Raw genomic sequence first — 19,864 nt, forward strand, 5'->3', positions numbered from 1 at the left:
TTTCTTGCATAAAAATGATTTCGACAGCTTCCGAAGAGAAAAAGTGCCTCAGGGCTAGTTGTTTCCCTGGACTAGCCATCCCATGGCAATTGAAAGAGAGCATCTTCATGGGGGGGTGGGGTACGGTTGTCTCTGCTCTAAGGCCCCATGGAATACTTGCCCTGCTTAAGGAGGAGGGTCGACCCCGAGGGAGCTCAGGAAGATAGGGAAAAGGAACCACACCAAACCCTACCGCATCATAGCCATGCGATCAAAATTTGGAGCGACTAGGGTAGCGGTGGTCAGTGCAGGGGGGGGAGAGGGCTGTGGGGAAGAAAGGGCCACCTGAAGGGAGGGTTGTGGAGAGGGGTAAACACGGGGTGGGGGCACAATGGAACAGTGTTGGTTGATTAGGGATTGTTGGGAGGTTCTGGATAGAGGGAGGGAGACCAGGGAGGAGGAAGATGGATGAGGGGAAACATTCAAAGAGGGGGGGATACTAACTTGTGAAACCACATATCAAGAAGACAGAATATCAGATACAGAGAAAGTAGTAGGGGAGGAAAAGAAAACCGTACCCACGATGAAAGCATCCCCTGAAGTTTTCGGAGCTCTCGTCAGTGGAGGAGAGGTTGGACATAGTGGATATTTTCCTCGCTTCTTCTTGGGACCAAGATCTGCTTCCCTTCTTTCCTCAGCTACAGCTTGCGGTGGCTACTCCTCAGCTTCCTATGCATGCTGGGGAGGATCCTGAGAAGTATCAGTGTTTGTAGCAAGATCGCAAGGCGTCTGTCCCCCCTTGGCATTCAGCGAGCAGTCCCTAAACATATGGCCAACCTTGTGGTAGCGTCAACATCTGTAGGGTACCCCTTCATAATCTAGAATTTGCTTCCTAGTATAGTTCCGCCATTGGATGGTGATGTGCTCCTGCAGTCCTCCTCTTGTATCCATGTGCACCAAAATTTTGGCATAAGCCATCTTACCAGTAGTGAGGTAGGATTTATCAAACCCCATATAAGTGCGGAGGGAATTGCCGATGTGCTTGAAAATATCCTATGAAAAAAAGTGGGGGGGAAGCCCTGGCAGCGTGATCCAAATTTGGTCGACCCCTATTTGCTCTAATTCGGGATCAGAGAGGGGTGACCAACACTTCAATAGAACAAGAGCATGTTCGAAGTGCCAATAAGAAGATAATACCCAATTAGTATGGTCTGGTCTAGCAAACCTGAATGCAAACCAACCCCTAACAAAGGTCTGGACAGTCGGAAGGTCTGCTAGGTGATGTCCCCAGACTTCAGAGGCCCAAGCTTTTAACCGCTCTGCCGAATGGCTCCTACCATAAATCCTTTCGACCAGTACTCTGTCTGCAATATCCATGGATTCCGCCAATTGAATATCTTCCTCTAGCCACAGAAAAACATCGTCGATTTTAGATCTGAAGCACCAGGCCTTCTTACGGGGTCTCGCTTCCTTAGGTAAGGACTCCTTTGGGTCAGAGCTTAGCTCGGGGACAGAATGGGCCTCAGGACGAGGGGAAGATGTAGATGGGAGGGCGTCCAATAGGGGTGGAATGATTGTGAAGCTTCCAGAATGAGGGTCAGGAAGATGCGACGAGGACGGAGTCACCGATGTTGATGGGGCTAACGAGCTGACCAAAACGGAAGAGGGTTCGCAAGAAAAGGACTGAGAAGGGTCAGCCTAGGGTTTCAGGGAATTAGGGTTTAGGCAACTAGAAGCAAACCCTAATGAGGACAGTGACGACAGCGAGATGGACAGGGACAACCATGTTGGGGGCTCGTCCAGCAAGATAATCGGGTGGTTTCAAGACCCTAAGATTGGAGGAAGGTCAGCGATGGCTTCATTCAGATCACTACTAAACGGAACGCGGTCCTCCTTGTAGGCGACAACCAGATAGCTCCCTCCGGCAGCAGGTCCTCCGAGTAATCAACAAGATCGAGGTCCATAGCTGTCGGGGGCTCGCAAATGCCAGCTGCCTGTAACCGCCAAGGGTCTATAGGGTGAAAGCGAAAGGGTTCCAAACCTAAACAGAGGGTGCAAAGTAGGAGCTGATAGAACCTGCACAGTAACACAGTAAAAAACACAAATACCATATTGCTAATGCAGGGTTAGGGTGAAACAGTAGCCCCAGGCCTGAGCTATGTGGGGCTATCCTGGTTTGCCATCTGTTGCACAAACCTACACCCACGTCAAGTCAACCATATTCTCCTTTGCATCGTAAAGCCATCCAGAGCTATAGATGTTTCACTTACATATGAATTTGTTCATGGGCATGAAATTTTATAAACTCGAGAGCTCGAAAATGGGTCTAATTGATATTTGGGATGTTTGAATAATTTCTTTAATTTTTTGTAGGATTTCAGGAGGATTTTATGTTTATTTGGCTAATATTTTATAGATGTAATGAGTGATACTTTAAATAGGGTGAAACCATAGCTCTAGAGAGAAGGGTTGTAGGCTTCTTAGAGGATCACTCCTCGCTGAAATAGAAATTCAGATTAATTTCTTATTTAATTCCTCCCCGCCCCATATGTCTTCTTACTGTAATACACTTTTATTACACTTTTATCCTTGCTTCAATGTCCCACTCTTTGGATTTAAATGTTTTTAATTCATTTCAAGAGACTTATTAACTTCTTTTGTTAATATTCCCCATTTAGCGCCCCCATCAAATTAATTATAATTTTAATTGAAACAAAATTTCGCTTATCTTTTCACCTTTATATTTATTAATTAGTTAGTTGTAATTTTTTTACAATTTCTTAGTTATTTTTAGTGACTAGGTTGATGTTTTACATTTGAAATCTAATGTTTCTCTTGACATGTTAAATTTAGCATTCCTCTTTTCGCTCTTTGCATTTGTATAGCCCTAATTTCCCTCTTTGTAATTCTCCTTGGTTTGATCCTTCATGATGACTGAAATGCCCAGTAGAAATATTGAATATAATCCTCCCACCACATACACAACAAAAATATCCAAAAATAACATTACTAGAATAAAATATTATTTATATTTTCACTAAATTTAATTTCAATAATAAATATAATTAATTCATATAGTATATAATATCATTTTTCTGATATATATATTTTATATATATATATGATTTTGATAAAATAGCTTTTGCAAGTATTATTTACATATAGATTTTAAGATTATAACATTACATGGAAGTGTTGGCATATAAAAATTGTCTATCATACATATTGACTGATAAAAATCGATGTTCTATTAATTAAGTGGCTCTCCAGGTAAGATACCTGGAGAGTGCCCAAGCACTTCACACATACACGCACCCTGTATACAATCAAGAGAACAACCTAGTATATATAGGCTTTCTCACAATCAGGATGGTTTCAACCACTCCCTAGATAGTAGGATCTGAGGTCTAAGATTAGAGTCTCAATCCTATCATCATCATAACAGTAATCTAAGTTTAGCTTTCTCCATTAATTCTAACACTCCCCCTTAATGGAGAAAGCGTACTGAAAAAATAACATATGCCTACTGGTCTAGCCTTAGCTGGGCTTACAAATAAAACATGACAAACTTGGTAACAAAGGTTTTCATTTTAGTATTCTTGCTTGAAAATCCATACTTGTTCATCTTGAGTTGAGGCTTCATCTTCACTTTCCTTGCCATGAAGTAGTGATGTATCTTCACCTCATTTCTTCCCCAGTGATGGAAAGCTTGAATTCTTATTCTCGCCCTTCTCAAGATTATGACAGGCTGGATAGGAGAATTTTCCCTCTCACTATTTCTGGTGTCAACCATCTGAATGTCAACGATGATGTCTTCATCATTCATTGATGCAACTTCTGTGTTAACTTCATAAAGACATGGTGTTTCAAGCCATGCTTCAAGAAACTTCAATTCTTCTTCAAACTTCGTTACTTTTTCCTTGTTGTTGTTGGTAACATCTGCACACACAAAAATATTAATGAGATCATCACAATTTAAATTTTCTCCAGCTTTGTTTTCTTCTGCCACATCTTTGCAATCAGCTTCATCTGGCTCATCCCTGTTGGGTTGTGTTATATTCTTTCCACGTAGTTAATAGTGGGTTTGAAGGGCACCCATAACCCCACTTGGTTTTGGACCATATGTTAGGTTGGGCGGACCCACCTATGGTTTTGTGCATGATTTTCGCACATGTTTTTTGGATGCGATGGTTTTCGGTGCATGGTATTGGACGCGATGGTTTTCGGTCCATGGTATTGGATGCTTCGGCATGTATAAATATGTATTGTAACATTGAAAGGAGCATAATGAAAAATCAAGCTGGTAGTCCCGGTTTTGGGATCCAGGGAAAAATCTCTGTGCATATGTGTTTTATGGGTTGTGCTCTCGCATTGTTTATTTTCTTTGTTTAAGAATTCGTATGCAGGTAATTTCTGTACAGGGTTAAAACCTACATTTCGGATCAGAGCTGTTTTGGCTTCAAGGGGACACCTTTGTTGCTGAGGGGTTTCGCTCGGGCCCGTGGTAGACCCTGTTCAGTGGGAGATCTGTGAGATCGATTCTGGTGGTTAAAGAAGATGGCGAGCAGTGGAAAGATAGAGATTGAGAAGTTCAATGGTCAGAATTTTGAGTTGTGGAAACTCAAGATGGAGGATCTGTTGGTGGATAAAGATTAGTGGATTGCGGTAGATCCAGGTACTAAACCATCGAGAGTGACCGATGAAGAATGGAAGAAGTTGGATCGGAAGGCAAAGAGCACAATACAATTGTGTGTCTTGGATTCAGTATTGCTGAATGTATCAGGGGAAGCTACGGCAAAGGCTTTGTGGGTCAAGTTAGGGACTTTGTACCAATCTAAGTCTCTGGTGAATAAACTATTCCTGCGGAAAAAGCTATATAACATGAGGATGAAAGATGGAGACTCGGTGACAGAGCATCTGAATGCATTTAATACTGTGGTAACTCAGTTATTATCTGTTGATATTAAAATATCAGATGAAGATAAGTGCATCAGTCTGTTGTGTTCTCTACCAGATTCGTGGGATAGTCTGGTTATTGCAATAGGTAGCAATGCAACTGCTTTGCAGTTTGATGAAATAGTCTCAGCCTTGCTGACGGAGGAGATGAGACGGAAAAATATGGACAACCAGAATGGTGATGCCTTGTCTGTACGAGGACGGTCCCAAAACAGAAACAAAAATAAGTCATCGAGTGGGAGATCTAAATCTAGAGGGAGATCTAAATCTCCAGGAAAACCTACAAAGGTAGTGTGCTGGAAATGCGGAAAGGAAGGGCACTACAGAAGGGATTGTAAATCTAAAGCTCCTAATAAAGGAAAGGGATCTGATGATGCTCCTTCTGCAGAGGCGAAAACCACCTCAGATGAAGGTGGGGATGTGTACTTGGCTTCTTCAAGTACACATGTAGATCATGAGGCATGGTTGATTGACTCAGGTGCATCCTTTCACTTCACTCGCCATAGAGAGTGGTTCAGCGAGTATGAGAAATACGATGGTGGTGATGTCTTCTTAGGAGATGATAGGAAGGCTAGAATCATTGGTCGGGGAAAAGTAAAGTTGAAGTTGCAAGGTGGAAGGGTTAGAACACTTCCGGGTGTTCTACATATTCCTGCATTGGCCAGAAATCTGATTTCTGTAAGCAAGTTGGATGATGCAGGTGTAAAGACAGTGTTCGAGAAAGATACCTGCAAGATGGTTTGAGGAGCACTGATATTAATGCGGGCAGTTCGGATTGGAACTCTGTACAAGCTGCAAGGTAGCACTGTGGTTGATGGGTGCAATAGTTCTATGATTCTTGAAAATGGAGTAGAGAATCTAGTGGTCTCTGGAGAGAAGACCATGTTGTGGCATCAAAGGCTTGGACATATTGGAGAGAAGGGCCTTCAAATACTTCATGGTAAAGGTATGGTAGAGGGTATGAATAATAGCTCTCTAGATTTTGATTTCTGTGAAAATTGTGTATATGGGAAGCAGAATCGGGTGAGTTTCCCCTCTGGTGGTAAGAGGACGAAACATATATTAGAGCTTGTGCACAGTGATGTGTTTGGACCTGTGAAGGTTCCATCACTGGGTAAGTCTGTGTACTATGTATCATTCATAGATGACTTCTCAAGGAATACATGGATATATTTTCTTAAGAAGAAATCTGAAGTCTTTGACAGGTTTAAAGAATTTAAGGCTCTGGTGGAAAATCAGACAGAGAAGAAGATAAAGGTGCTGAGGACAGATAATGGTGGAGAATTTTGCAGCAAGGAATTTGAAGAATTTTGTAAGAAGTGTGGTATAGCATGGCAGAAGACTACTCCATATACACCTTAGCAAAATGGAGTCGCAGAAAGAATGAACAAGACGTTGATGGAAAGGGCAAGAAGCATGCTCAGTGGTGCCGGGTTAGGACAGGAATTCTGGGTAGAGGCGGTGGATACTGCATGTTACCTGATCAACAGATCACCTTCATCAGCGTTGGAGGATAAGACTCCACAAGAAGTATGGACTGGTAAGAAACCCTCTCTTTCACATCTAAGGGTATTTGGATGTGATGCATATGTACATGTTCCAAAGGAGAAACGAACCAAGTTGGATAGTAAATCTGAAAAGTGCATCTTTATTGGGTATAAGGATGGTTTAAAGGGTTATAAGCTTTGGAACCCAGTCACACGGAAGGTTGTGTACAGCCAAGATTTGTTGTTCAGAGAGGTAAAAGATGTTATTCAACATGAAGTCCAACCAAAGGAACCTGAGAAGATAGAGTTTGGGCCAAAGGAGGAAGAATCAGACTCTGCAGCAGAGGAGGAATCAGAAGATGAAGAGCCACAAACTCCGGCTGTGAGAAGATCAGTTCGAGAAAGAAGACAGCCAGAAAGGTATAGTCCATCTGCTTTCAGTTCAAATTTTGCTTTGTCTGTTACTGATAATGATCCCAGAACTGTGAAGGAAGCAGTGGATTCAGAGGATGGAAAACTCTGGAAAGAGGCCATGGTCGATGAAATGGCATCTTTGCACAAAAATGAGGCTTGGGATCTGGTGGAGTTGCCGGCTAGAAGGAAACCCATTGGCAGCAAATGGGTGTTCAAGAAGAAGACAAATGCAGAAGGAAAGGTGGAGAAATACAAAGCTCGGTTGGTAGCAAAAGGTTATTCCCAGGTGCCGGGAATTGATTTTGGTGATATTTTTTTTCCTGTTTCCAAGGTAACTTCTATTAGATTACTTTTATCTGTTGCTGCTGCTTTTGATTTTGAGGTAGAACAGATGGATGTGAAGACAACATTTCTTCACGGGGATTTGGAAGAGGAAATCTACATGAAGCAACCTGAAGGCTTTGCGGTGAAGGGTAAGAAAGAACTGGTATGCAAGTTAAAGAAGTCTCTGTGTGGGTTAAAACAGTCACCAAGGATGTGGTATCAGAAATTTGATACATTTATACGGGGACTTGGCTTCACCAGAAGCAAAGTAGATCATTGTGTGTATTTTAAATTAATTGGTGACCGTATTATTTATCTGGTCTTGTATGTGGATGATATGTTGCTGGTTGGAAATGACAAAGAAATTATCCAGGATTTGAAGACCCAATTGTCCTCCAAATTCGACATGAAAGATCTTGGTGCTGCAAACTATATTTTGGGCATGGAAATTAAAAGAGATCAGTCAAAGAGGAAGCTCTGGTTAAACCAGAGGAAGTATGTCGAGACAATACTCCAGAGGTTTAATATGCAGGATAGTAAACCGGTGAAGGTTCCTATTCCTGTAGGTGTGAGGTTATCTGCTGAACAGTGTCCCAAGACACAAGAAGAGGAAGAGGACATGTCCTGTGTTCCATATGCAAGTGCAGTGGGTAGCCTGATGTATGCAATGGTCTGTACTAGACCAGACATTGCACATGCAGTGGGAGTATTGAGCAGGTTTATGTCAAAACCTGGGAAGGAGCACTGAACAACAGTGAAGCGGGTTTTCAGGTATTTGCGTGGCACTAGTGATTATGGTTTGTGCTACCAAGGAAGACCAGGATTGGACAGAGTGTTGGATATTCATGGCTTTGTTGATGCAGTCTGGGCTGGAAATCTGGATCAGAGAAGATCTACAAGTGGGTATGTGTTTAACCTATTTGCAGGTGCAATCAGTTGGATGAGTAAGAAACAATCTGTAGTGGCACTATCAACTACAGAGGCAGAATACATGGTAGCCAATCATACAAGCAAGGAAGTAGTTTGGTTGCAGAGATTGTGTTCAAGTATGGGGTTAGTACAGGGAGCTATAAGAATAGACTGTGACAGCCAAAGTGCAATTTTCTTGGCAAAGAACCCTGCTTATCATTCAAAGACAAAGCACATTGATGTTCAGTATCACTTTGTGAGGGATATGATAGAAGACAGAAAGGTGTTGTTGGTAAAGGTGGACACTTTGAAGAATACTGCAGATGCGTTGACAAAATTTGTGAGCTCTGAGAAGTTCTCTTGGTGTAGAGAAGCAATGGAATCTCAGGGCTGAAAAAATGACTAAGCTCTCCTGTGGCCCCTTGTGGAAAGAAAACAACAAGTGGGAGATTGTTGGGTTGTGTTATATTCTTTCCACGTAGTTAATAGGGGGTTTGAAGGGCACCCATAACCCCACTTTATGGTTTTGGACCATATGTTAGGTTGGGCGGACCCACCTATGGTTTTGTGCATGATTTTTGCACATGTTTTTTGGATGCGATGGTTTTCGGTCCATGGTATTGGACGCGATGGTTTTCGGTCCATGGTATTGGATGCTTCGGCATGTATAAATATGTATTGTAACATTGAAAGGAACATAATGAAAAATCAAGCTGGTAGTCCTGGTTTTGGGATCCAAGGAAAAATCTCTGTGCATATGTGTTTTATGGGTTATGCTCTCGCATTGTTTATTTTCTTTTTTTAAGAATTCGTATGCAGGTAATTTCTGTACAGGGTTAAAACCTACAATCCCATTGATCTTCAAAAATTTGTTCCTCTTCACACCCTTCTTGAAGATCAACTTGTGAATCTTGCACAATAGACTGTGCCCCTTGATTCTCGTGGTCATCAACAGAACCACATAGTTTTTATGAAATTTCTTCTGATTCGAATATACTACCCATGTTAATGCCAAATGCCCACATGAGAAAAAGATCATCATCATAATTAAAAATATCTTCAAATAAAGACATGTTGTTAAAGTCTAGCTTATCTCGCTTTGAGATTCCTTTTCGACTCCACATGGTCCTCTAACGAGCTCCAACAACCCCGTTACCACGCAGGCGGGAAACTTCTCCCTTTGGCAGCTCTTCAACTGTAGAACCTTGTAGACTGTAGATTCTTTGCCACGTAGGTCTTAGTGCCCTCAGCTTAGGTGATGAGCGACTAAACGACCTCTCACTAGCTGGAAATGCTATTGGTATCTAATTATGATGCACATCTTTCTCAAAATGGGTTTAAATCAGCAAAAAAATTCGCATTTTCTGTGACATATAATAATTAAAAAAAAAAATTCCAAATTGTTTTTCAGATCTCCACAACTTGCACATTCTAGGTTACTCAAAACAATTAAATTTTTGAAGACAAATCTGCTACAAGAGAAACATTACCACATGGATGAGCAAGCTACCACTGAAAACGTAAACCAATGTTCTGAAATCAACCGCCCTCCTCCTACCATGTAGCAATTTTCACTCTTTTACGCTTCACATCCACCTATTCACGACACCACGAATCTACAATGATTGAAGGCACCAGCAATTGAATCCACACTGCACCACCAATTCATGATCAATGCAGTGCTAGCCTCAGACTGTTTGTTCGCAATCAAGACAAAACCTTCTCGGCCTCACACCTGCCACCCATACGCCCATTCCACTTGCGTGAATTTAAAGTGACTGTGGTATTGGACCAAAAAATTGAATTAGGAGTTTTGTCCAACACCTAATGCCAAATAACTCTTTCCTGGAGGGAATATGACTAGTCAACGCCTTGTTTGCAAAGGACGTCGGCTCTGTCATAAAGCGTGATAATTATATGGCTTTTCACTAAGCCGTAGAACCTCGTCCCTCGCCGCTGATAAGTATGGCCTATCGGCCTTTCAACTTTCAATACAAAGGCCCTTTCCTGATCCATGGTGCTTATGCAGTCAGTCTTCAAACCCTTGTGTAATGTATGGTCGTGACCATTTCCTACAAGAAATGTGTGTATGGCCTTACAGATTTAAACAATGCAATAACGAATATCTTTCTAGATTCACATAGATTCGCTGCTCAAATCACCTTCCACCACACACTTTCTCCGTCAGCTTGTTCACATATCATGCAACTAAATAATAAACAAAATACCACTCAGCCTTTTCGCGCAGAGATTTACTCTGTCGAGGGTCGATGCAATTTCACACCACGCATTCGCGAAGATCATCGCGCATGTACACTTGATAGCTGCGAAGACTGGCGAGATAAAAAAATGTGTGTAGTTCCACAGTGGGTCTGCGCGCTTATGCACCTAAAACATGCAGATCCTTCGCTCACGCTCTCCACATTGAAGCTCTGATACCATGATAAAAATCAATGTTCTATTAATTAAGTGGCTCTCCAGAGTGCCCAAGCACTTCACACATACACACCCTGTATACAATCAGGAGAACAGCTTAGTATATATAGGCTTTCTCACAATCATGATGGTTTCAACCACTCCTTAAATAGTAGGATCTAAGGTCTAAGATTAGAGTCTCAATCCTATTATCATCATAACAGTAGTCTCAGTTTAGCTTTCTCCATTAATTCTAACATCGACATTATGAGATGTTTATATGTTCTCTTACTCTTTACTATATTCAATTTCAACAATAAATATAATCAATCATATAATATATACTACTAGCATAGATTTATTTTAATTCTCGATTTACCATGTCTTCCTTTCACTCTAAAAGAGATTTGTATATGAAGAGATTTGATCCCTTTCAATGATTGGTAAATATGAAGTTAACATACATCTATGTTGGTTTAATTTTACCCTTTAGATAAACTAGATTCCACGTGAACGCCACGGGTTCTCAATACAATGGTCAATTTTTATAAGGTTATTTTTATTTTATTTTAGCCAAAAAAAATTATTTAATTGTATTTTTAAAAATTTAATCTATTTTATTTTTATGTAATTTGATTTAGTCTAAATATTAAATATTACATTACAACATGTTTACATATTAAAATGAACAATTTTTTATTACATAATTTTTTATAATTATTATATTAACAAAAATAACTTTTAATAAATTTGAAATAGCCAAGGATAGCATTACATGGCCGACAAGCATTCCCATAGGAAAGTCGTGTACCATACGTATTAACGTCATGAGATATTTTATATGTTTTCTAACCACACAACCCTAAATATCATAACAATAAGACTATAGCATAAACTTACTAACCATAACATAAGGTTCTAGCATCAGACTGCAAATAAGAGAGCGTAAATGAACAATGAACATAAGATTGGAAAAGGGACAAATGAACATAACATTCCGTGTGTAAATGAAATACGCTTTTCAACCTGAAACCTTAACCATTTTTTGCCAATTTTCTGAAACCTTATCAACAAAGCATAACTTAATTGGCATTATATTACCTACTTGTTTGATAGATTGACAATGACTTCAGAGGTCGAGGAGCATCACATCTCCTCGCCATAAACCCAAGGTTCGCCTGCAACCATTCAATTGATCACAAAAAGCAAGTTGATATCGATGGCGATAACGTAACCTTACCAATTCGCTAAAATAGGGGAGCGTGTCACTTTCGTCAACACTGAGTGGACACGGAAACGCATGGTGGAAGCTTCAAAAGACGCTAATTCTCTTGTCTCCAGAAACGATCCCGAGCTGGAGCAGCATGGACAAGGAATTCGTTTTTTTTCTATTCCATATGGCTTACCACCTGAACATGCACGCACTTCAAACCCGGCCGTGTTAATTGCTTCCCTGCAATTAACATGTCCACCCACTGCACCTCCTTAGAACTGCTAAAGAGAAATCACTATCATGTCCACCCATCATGTTCATCATCACAGACGCCGCCTTCATGGCACGGAGCAAGTTGCATGTAATATGAAAGTGCCCAGGGTTATCTTTTGGCCTCTATTTGCCTCTTTCTCGATTTCTCAATGCTACGCCAACTTCCTTCCGTATGAGGGACATATTCCAGTAAATGGTATGCTTTTTATTAGTTATCTATCTCCAATATAGATTCTCTCAATGCTATCCAAACTTCCTTTTGTCTCTGGGGCTTCTGCATTTCGATAGACTGCAAGTAAATAAATATAGATATATTTTGGGTGAGTTATATAATCGATTTTTATCTTATTTTAATGCTAATTTTTAATATTATAAAACTTATGAATAGATATATATATTTATGAAAAGATATATTTTGGGTGAGTTATATAATCGATTTTTATCTTATTTTAATGCTAATTTTTAATATTATAAAACTTATGAATAGATATATATATTTATGAAAAGATTTGAGAATTTTTTTGCAGTATCAATGAATAAATATTCATACCCTAATGACATAATATTATACTAAAAATAATTAAAAATAACCATTACATTGACAAATAATTTTTACTATTTTGGGTGAGTTATATAATCGATTTTTACCTTATTTTAATGTTAATTTTGAATATTATAAAACTTATGAATATATATAAATATTTAGGAAAAGAATTGAGATTTTTTTTGCAGTATCAATGAATAAATATTTATACCCTAATGACATAATATTATACTAAAAATAATTAAAAATAACCATTACATTAAAAAATTAGTATTAATATAAATTGCTATTTTAGTTTTATATTAGTTTTATATTATAAAATAAAAAATTTGAAAAAAAATCATTTTTTTATTATAAGAGATGGATAGAAAACAACATTATTCATATTACATTATGTGTAATTTATTCTATATCATTTAAATAAAATATATTAATAACAAAAACATATTTTATTCAAAATCATAAATAAAATGTATCTCAACTAAATATTTTAATACACAGATATGTATGAAGGTTGAGAGGATTCTTGTTCCATCAATAGGTGCACACTCTACATCATGTCTTATGAATATCTTTTTTCTATTTCCATATATGAAGGGGAATTTATTAAAATTTTAATAAATAAAATATTTTAACGTCAACTACTTATATGAAATTAAAAACTTTAATTAAAACATTGTATTATTGTGATGCTCAAAATCAGCATGGATCCATATTAACTCTAAAACTATCAAAAGGTGAGAGAAATCAAATCTCTCCCTGTGCAAAATTTTTGCACAAAGTTGTTTATATTTGGAGGGATTTGATCCCTCTATACACTTGGTAGATCCACAATTAATTGGATCTATGCTAGTCCCTAATAAAATATATAAGTAATAATTGACTTCTTAATAAATCTTTTATTTTACTTTTATTTTTTGAATTCTTATATGGGTAACAATTTGTTTTGGTTACTAAATTGGGTGAGTTTTAGAATGACTACATGCATAACTTATGCATAACTTTTGGTATGAGAAACTGAGACCAAAGGCATTTAAGCTATCGAGTTCACCCAAACATAACACCTAACATACGCCACACCAACCCTTAACATAATTAGATTATTAACATTTTATTTATTATATTTTAAATGTTAATATTAAATATTAAATATCTTTAATAGTATTTTAATATATTTATAAAAAATTAAAATTATAAATATAAATACTAATATTTTAATTTTATATTTTTGAAACATTTGATTAATAAAATTAACTTAATATTAAATTATATATATTATTTTTTAATATAAATATAGAAATTTAAATATATTTAACAATATTTTGATTGAAAATCAAAATCAAATATCAATATTATTTGTATTTTTATATTTAATAAATATTTTATTTTGATATATTTTTTAAACTCTATAGTAATGAAACTAGAATTAACACAAAACTTTCAAGGTTGTCATATTGATTGTTTAGATATGATAATTAATGGGTGAACTTTATATTTGGCATAATGTAAAGTTGGGTCTTTAATAATTTCTGTTTTAAATTGTTTTACTATGTGATCAAACCTCACTATGGTCACAATCAACATTTCGAGGTATCTGTTTAAGTTTAAGTTACAAAGTCATTAGGGATCAACTTCAAATGTTTTCGATTTCAAGAGGTGTATAAGATAGAACCCCACAAAAATGGAAAAATACATGTTACAGTAAATCATTTCTTTTATGGTAATCAAAACTTCCTACAAACAACACTTTTTTTATTATTTTCCTTTTCTACTCAATTGATGATGGGAGGATTGAGCACAATCCACCTCTACATGTTATCTAAAAATGATCATGTAAAATTTGGGCAATTCAATCATAACAAACAGAGAAATTGCTTCACTATGGCACCGTCCGTTGTACCAATCACCAATTATTTGCACACTTTCACAATGCAATGGCTTCCTTGAAAACACGTAAGGGTTTGATACTAATCAAGCAAACTAGGCATAAGAGATTTATCTATTTTTTTCAACAAGAAAAAACCATTTGTTTTATATTATGATTAAAACAGTACATACATATGAAGGACAAATCGTCCTCATAAATCGTGTGATATCCACAATCTGACTACATAGAAGAGTAAATACTCATTATAAAGACCTCTGAAACTGCCTGCTAAATATAAAGCAGTGTCTATGAATCTATATATTTTCAGCCTTATCCATAATATATCATAGATATTCACTATGTCAGTCTATAAAACTAAGATGTATCTGGGATCATTTACATGTTCTGTATATACCTACATTAAAGTAGCCATTCCTCTTTCTTTTCTATACAAAACGAAATACAAAAATGTACAAAACTTTAACAAAAATACAAAAGATTTTCAAGGAACTTATTTGCATTGATGTTCTGTTTTTTCGTGGAGATCTTCAGTGGTCTATCCCGACAGCTTAAGGTTTTCTACTTCTGTCTCATCTGATCCTATTTTTATTAGAATATACATGACATCTTCTATTGCTAGTAATCCTTTTTTTGACAATTCATCCGCTCTCTTGTTGTGAGCCCTGCTAATATGCTAAATGGAGGGATGTTGAAGGGTATTCCATATGTTTTTTATACGCCTCAACCAACCTTGTAGAGAATTTTGCAGAATGTTATTCTTCCCCTTAACATGATCTATCATACATTTGGAATCCCCATAAATTTGTATTTGAGGGATATCCAAATATTTAATAAACCATAGTAGACCCCATAAAGCTATAGCTTCTGCTTTCATACTTGTTCCCTCTCCCACATTCCAGTAAATCCAGAACTCTTGTTCTTTTGATAGCTTTATCCAGATTCCACACCCACATCTTCCTCCTTGAACTGCCCCATCAGGAAACCCCACCAGGTAGTTGGTGATCTAAATATCCCCCTTTTCTATCTTCCTTTTCTCCTTAATGTGGTCATTCTAATCTGATATAACCCACTGTTCTATGAGTTCATAGATTACATTTTCTCCCCTTATATTGGAACCAAAAATCAATTGATTTCTATCTTTCCAGATTTCCCAGAAAACAACCAAAGTGAGCAGTTGCCTATTTTTGCTTTGAGTGCTCCACCATTTTAAACACTCCTCAATTGTATTAAATTGTATGAATGGAATCTGCAACTTGGTAGTGAAGTGTTTCCAAATGCTAACAGATCTATGGCAGTGTAAGAATAAATGTTCATTATCCTCAACATTGTGCCTACACATATAACATATCCCAGGACCATGATGATTCTTCTTTTGTAAGTTTTCCCATGTGAGATTCTTATTCTGCCAAGTTAGCCAAAGGAAAATTACAATTTTTATTGGAATATTAATTTGCCAATAACTATGAAACCAACAATATTCCACATTCTATAGTTCCTTCAGGCATATTTTGAGATCACAGTCTACCACCTCGATCTCTCCTATTTTATTGGTTTTACAGCCCATGCTATGCAATCCCCTTTGTTGTCATAACATATCCTCGTCTCTTTTAGTGTTTTAACAAACTGTATCCAATCCAATTTGTACTAACCAGTAAGGTTCAGTTGAGAAGAGTCAAGCCAAATTGGAATGCTACCATTCCAGTCACTAATCAGCTGGCTGAGGATATAAATGCCTCTTCTATTCAGATGGTGTACTAGTTCCACTGTCCCAAGTGGCACCTCTCCTGCTCCTATAATGCAGTCTTTTCCCAACATAATTCTATTACCAGATCCAAAATACCACAAGATGTTTTGAAAGAGGATGCACTTGACCCTGATAAAACTATTCCATATCTGGGAACCACATTTTTCCCAATTTCTCCTTGTCTGAACCAAAAGGAGAAATCCTTATTCTTCATGTATTTGGACCAGATCACCTTTCCCCATATGCCTTCACTATTGACGCCCCTCCATAAATATTTTAGAATTAGTGCCCATCCAAAAAAATTTGGATTTAGAACACCCCATCCAACCAAAATTTTTGGTCTAGTGGCCTTTTCCAGCTTAACCAAATGATGTTTACAACTCTTCTAGCACCAGACCAAATATAACTTTCCATTACTTGATTCATTTGATTAATAATCATTTGTGGAATGCGGAACAAGTGTGCCCAATAAATCCCCAACTGTGTAAGAACTGACTGTGTGAGGATGATACATCCTCCCATTAATAAGCATATGTGTTCCCATCCCTTAATATTGGAATAAAATCTTTCCACTAACCACATCCAATCAACATTTTTATAGCATCTTGGTTTTAGTCGATACCCCAAATATTTCATACCATTGTCTAGACTTTCTGCATTTACCCCAAAACAGTTATGGATATATCTGATATCATCCTGGTTACATGATCCATATAGAATGATGGATTTTTGTTCATTTTGTACAAGACCCATGGCCTTCCCAAACTTTTTTTATGATTAAAGATAGTGAATACCATTTGAGTCTGTTTATCATGCCCATCAGCAAGATATCATCAACAAAAAAGCTATGAGAAACAGTGACACTACTGCTGATTTTTAGTGCTTCAAATACACCAGTGGTCACAACTTTTTTTTATTTTTAAACTCAGTCCATCCATCGCCAGGATAAAAAGAAGGGGGGATAAGGCACATCCTTGTCTAAGTCCCCTACCCGCTACAAAGAACTTGGATGGGTATCCATTGATTATAACTGCATAACAAACTGTAGATACGCAACCCATGATCCATTCAGCCATATTTGAGTTTATTCCAACTTTGTACAATACCATTCTAAGGTATCCCCAATCTAAGCAATCATAGGCTTTTTTTAGATCTACCTTCATTACTGCTGCATTCATCTTTTTTGACTTAATATTGTGCATGCATTCTTGTGCGACAACCACTGCATCATGGATTATTCTATTATTTAGAAATCCATATTTCTTAGGTGAGATGAATTTATATAAGGATACTTTCAATCTATTGGCTATTATCTTAGAGATAATCTTGTATGTTAGACTGCACAGTGATATTGGGCGATAATCACCGAAGGTTTGTGCCTCTGATTTCTTTGGAATAAGGGAGATATATGTTGAGTTTAGATGAGGGTGTATGTAGCCTTTCGTCCTTGATTCCTCAACAATATGTAAGAGGCCCTCGTGGAAGATGTCTAAGAAATGAGCAAAAAATTATACAATCCATCCATATGGACCTGAACTTTTATCTCCTTTCATTGATTTAATAGTCTAATTCAGTTCTTTCTACTTAACCTCCTTCAACAACTCCACATTGTCCTCATCATTAAACATTATAGGATATTCATCCAATTCCCATATCTGAGATTCTGCATCCACCCCTTCCACTCTACTGTATGCTTTTTTGAAATATTTAAACCACCAAAAATGTAATTTTCGATGGTTTTTTATAATTGTTTCCTTCACCATCATTCATCTTCCAGATTGTATTTTTTTTTCTTCTACAATTGGCAAAGCGATGAAAGAACTTGGTATTTTTATCTCCTTCCTTAATCCATAATGCTTTGCTTTTCAATCTCCAAGTCGTCTCTCTAACTTGAAGAATTTTCTTTTTTCCTAGTTCTAGAGCATGGATTCTCTCCCTTACTTTGTCAGGAAGGGAATGGGTGGCCATTTGTTTATGCAAGGATTTTAATTCCTCCTCAATAGCTGACAACTCCCTTCTCAGTTCCTCCTTCTTCTTCCTTTCCCATATTTTACCTCTGCTTTAAGAACTCGAAGCCTATTCATAAAGCTTTCAGTGCATGAGAGGCCTTCCTCTGTATTTCTTCTTTCCTTCCAGAATAATCGGATAAGGGAATCAAAATTTAAGTCTTCTAGCCAAACTCTGTTGAACTTGAAAGGCAAACCCACTCTTGTATTAGTATTGCGCCAGTGAATAATGATTGGGTGATGGTCTGATACAAAGTTTTTGATAATAAAATATCTAACATCCCCCATCTTATCTATCATATTTTCTTGGACAAGAAATCTCTCAAGTCGCTTAGCTATATATATGTTTCCACTTCTTCTATTATTCCAAGTGTGGACATCTTTTAGTCAGCACACATCTATTAAACTATGTGATAAATAATTTCTCTTAGCGTCTAAGCGATCTTATCTACGAACGTAAATTGTCCCCACAACTCTTCTATGCCTAAGGTACAATTAAGGTCCCCTGCCAAAATTAGAGAGGGTGAATTAAGGATCCCTAATTCCTCCATTGTATCCCAAAAAACTTCCCTCTCCTTGTAAGGAGCATACATATTGAGAATATGAAATCTTACCAGAATAACTTTGATGTAACCAACCAGAAATATACCCACCAAGCATGAAAATGCCTTCAATTTTTCCCACCTTGGGTCCCAGAAAACAACAAGACCACCCGATCTGCTTGTTGCATCAGTTGCCACAATATACCATGAGGGAAACATCCTCCTAAAATAATCAATAGTTTGGGTTGCAGAGTGCATTGATTCTTGAATGAGAATTATGCTGGACTTAGATGAATGAAATAGGTCTCTTAGAGCGAGGAATTTTGGATGGGCCCCCAAACCCCTAATATTCAATGAAAGGATAGAATTCATTTGGGCTTATTGGAGGGCATACATGCTCTAAGTGCCCTAGGAGAAATGGGAGAGGAAATAGGAATGTCAATAAGAGATGGCAAATTTGTTAAGGTAGTATGAGTTTGGCGCGGGCGGCCTCTAAAGTGTCTATTGCCTCTATTGTTTTTACGCCTCACAGTAATATTTCCTGCAGAGGATGGACTTATTACAGGAGAGATGGATCCCTTCGGCTTATGGATAGTAAGCGACTTGAGGTCGAGAGTTTTCCTTTGTAATAGGAAATCAAGGTCGCTGTCAATAGAGTTAATTGGTGAGGATACCAGAGAAAATTGAGCAGGGCCTTTATCTCTATCTTTTGGATAATTTCGTGTATAGCTAGAGAATGAAGCCTTGAAGCTTGTGTGTATGTGGCATATGAGGTAGATGGGATATCTGCCATAGTGTGTTGTGACATTATCGGCTGCAGAGGTAAGACTGGAGAGGAAAAATCCTGGGGATGTTCTCGATATGAAGAATGGACAACAATATGGGAACCTGACTATTCAGACGTCGAGGATGAGGAGTGAACTTGAATAGGAATAGGAGAAGAAACCTTTTTTATATAACGAGGAGAAGGTTCAAAAAAAATCTAGTTAGTGTGACTAGAATTACCTAAACCCGAAGTATTTCCATTGTGCTTGCTAACATAACCATGATGAGGAGAGAGGCACTTTGACTTGTTCTCCTTCTGTAACCTTTGGTGAAACCCTTTGCACTCCCTCGAAGGCCGCCACCCTCCTCTTGCTTTGGGACAATTAGCAATTAAATGTCCAGTTT

The 19,864-nt window shown here is 37.7% G+C and overlaps 1 long non-coding RNA gene across 9 annotated transcripts in view; it reads right to left on the minus strand.

Moving 5' to 3' along the window:
• Positions 1–19,864, minus strand: part of LOC149189313 (uncharacterized) — a 134,639-nt gene that overhangs the window by 101,069 nt on the left and 13,706 nt on the right. For 2 of the 9 annotated variants that reach the window (XR_016256345.1, XR_016256352.1), the window contains exon 2: positions 11,590–11,662. The exons of 4 other annotated variants lie outside the window; for them this stretch is intronic. This is a non-coding gene — a long non-coding RNA (uncharacterized LOC149189313). Of the gene's footprint in view, positions 1–11,478; positions 12,260–19,864 lie in introns of those variants that run through there. 3 more of the 9 variants (XR_016256353.1, XR_016256346.1, XR_016256347.1) reach the window with 2 other exon arrangements.

Source organism: Pinus tabuliformis, chromosome 3_1 (assembly GCF_031772625.1).
Source record: "Pinus tabuliformis cultivar Carrire ecotype Pingquan chromosome 3_1, CPIR1, whole genome shotgun sequence".
Taxonomy (NCBI): Eukaryota; Viridiplantae; Streptophyta; class Pinopsida; order Pinales; family Pinaceae; genus Pinus; species Pinus tabuliformis.